The sequence below is a fragment of the Vicia villosa genome, linkage group LG2 (genome assembly GCF_029867415.1).
Source record: "Vicia villosa cultivar HV-30 ecotype Madison, WI linkage group LG2, Vvil1.0, whole genome shotgun sequence".
NCBI classification, from domain to species: Eukaryota; Viridiplantae; Streptophyta; class Magnoliopsida; order Fabales; family Fabaceae; genus Vicia; species Vicia villosa.
In genome coordinates, this window is record NC_081181.1 from 106,304,356 (window position 1) to 106,307,208 (window position 2,853).

General features: G+C 29.6%; 1 non-coding gene across 1 annotated transcript; it reads right to left on the reverse strand.

The window, feature by feature from the left end:
• Window positions 1-356: 356 nt before the first annotated feature.
• On the reverse strand, window positions 357-430 carry TRNAN-GUU (transfer RNA asparagine (anticodon GUU)). The gene has a single exon. It is a non-coding gene; the product is annotated as a tRNA-Asn (tRNA).
• Window positions 431-2,853: the final 2,423 nt, after the last annotated feature.

Sequence of the window (2,853 nt, forward strand, 5' to 3'; positions counted from 1 at the left end):
CATAAAATTTTAATATTGTTAAAACATAAAATAATACTAATTTTTAGTATAAGTATGAATATTTAAGTAGCATTAAGATATAGAGAGAAGAAGAAATTAAGATGGTTTAATAATAAGATTTTATGTATTTGATATGATTTTACAAAAAGAATATAAAACTAGACAGTAGTTGTTCCAAGAAAAATGAATAAAACTAGATTGAAGTGATGTATAGAATAAATGGTGATTTGTTATCGTGTACTATGCTACAGTAAATAGAAAGAAGAATGTGGTTGAAATTAGAGGGGGTTATAGAAGTAAAATTGGCGGAGGTTATCATAGAAGTAAAATAAGCATGAAAAAGAAGAAGTAAAAAACGCTAGAAGGAGGGGTTGAACCTCCGACCTTGTGGTTAACAGCCACACGCTCTAACCAACTGAGCTATTCCAGCTTCGTTGTTTAGAGCACTTTGATGTCCTTATTTATAGACATGCAACTCGTAATATGAAATTAATTGCACACGCAGTAGCGACTGAAACCGGTAATTGAAGATGCAACTTGCTTGCTTCATTCATACATGTACAAATATTATGGTGGAATGCTTCAAACATATTCTTGGCCTTTTATTAATAATTTTATATTAATATTCATTTATATAACTAAATTAGTAATTAAAAATACAACAGAAAACAAAATTAATTAATATTTGTAATAATATTTCATATATAAATAATAGGAAAAACAAAATTAATTAATATTTGTAATAATATTTCATATATAAATAATAGGAAAAACAAAATTAATTAATAACTAAATTTATTTGTAATTATATTTCATATATATATATATATATATATATATATATATATATATATATATATATAATAGGAAAAAGATATCTAAAGTCATAAGTTTCTTTCATAACCATAACAAAGAAATCATCTAATTACTTTTAGCTTAACAAACAAACCATAACAATTATTTATATGCTCCAATTTCCACCTCTGTTTCTCCCATCTATTTATATCACTTGAGTCACAACCTTGTTATCCACATCATACCCAACATCTTTGTTCTATCTTCTTTCAAAATCATGGCATAAAGAACCTTTCAAAGCGATGAAAACCTGCTCTTTGTTACCAACGAACAAAGAATCATTTTTCAAAAAAATTGAAAGTAAGAGGTTATGATCTCTTGAAACAAGTGAGAACTCAAGCATGTGATACTAAGCTCTAAATGTATCAACACAACTTCATATGAATGGCATTTGATAATATGTTCTTATCAATGAAAAGAAATATGAACTTGTCAGTCTATATGACTAAAGTCAAAGGACATAGGTGTTAAACAAATCAAGACCAATCTCTCTTTTGTTTTCACTTAGTGATGTTCTAAAAGGCGTAAAGAAGATTTGACGCTTTCACACATTTTTTTATTCTATGTTACTTGAATGCTCTAGAGGCTTCAATGTATATTAGATGATTTCTTTGTTACGATTATGAAAGACACTTATATAAAGTCATAAGTGTCTTTCATAACCGTAACAAAGAAATCATCTAATACTCTCTACTCAATAAAGAAACCATAAAAATTAATAATTATGGTTGTGTGTTATTGTCATCCTGATCTTGTAATTTATAAAATGCTTTAAACTATTTTTTTTCCATAGTTCTTAATGATTCTTAAGAGTCTTACCACCCTTCTTTCTAAATTTTTTATCCCATATCCATGAAAATACGAGTTTGGGTTTGAACCGCGCTATTTTGTTGTGGTATGTGAGACACAACTTTTTTTCTTAAAAAAACTTTGCAAATGTGGTATTTACAAAATAACAATTGTTACATGATTCTAACACTACAGTCTGCAGATTTTAGTCAACACTAAGGATGTGTTTGATTCGAGGTAAATAGAGGAGAGGGGGGAGGGGATATTTATAACAAAATGTGTTTGGTTCAATTTTTAGGAGGGGACGAAGGAAGGGGAGAAGAGCAAAATTCCTTCAAATCACACTTTTTGCATTCCTCCAAATCAAAGAGATTCGAGGGGAAGAGAGAGAATGTGATCGTTGATATTTAATAAATTAATATATTTACTAAATTATCCTCGGTTTTATTTTATTATTTTAAAATTATTATTTTCTTTTGTCTGTTTCTTCTTTTTTGTGATTTTTCTCTATTGCTTCTATCAATTTATTATAATTATTTTTTACCTTCAAATAATTACTTTTATTTAATAAAATTATTTTTTTTTTGGTCAAAAAGCATATCTTTATTAAAACCAAAAACAATGAAGTACACGCCGATCGCAAGGATCCCGGCTATCTAATAATTCTATTAGTACTCACATCAATGTGAGATCTAATCTTACTATTCTTAATACCTCTAGCTACAATAATATCAATAATCTTTCCTAATAAATTTCTGTCAATATCCTTTTGGGAGAAAATCTTCTCATTTCGACTCTTCCACACTTCATAAATTGTTTCAGCACAAGCAATTTTCAGAAGCTGACACAGCCATCCTTTTTTATGTGTTTCGGACATTATCCAAACCCTCTCTTCATTCCAACCATGCGGGCTTCTGTGCACTCCCATCCACTCCAAAATACCTTTCCAAACCATATGGACATGGCTACATTCAAAGAAGAGGTGGTGAATGCTCTCCAAATTATTGCAAAATTCACACGTCGGATTCACGCTAATCCCAAATTTTAACAGTCTGTCCTTAGTAGACAGTTTACCATGCAGTACCAACCACAAAAGGAAAATAGCTCGTGGTCGGGCCAAATTATGCATTATCATGTGTCGCCACTCAACCTTGTTCATCGTACCCCGTATGGCAATATAAAGTAATTTAGTTTTGAACTGTTTACCTT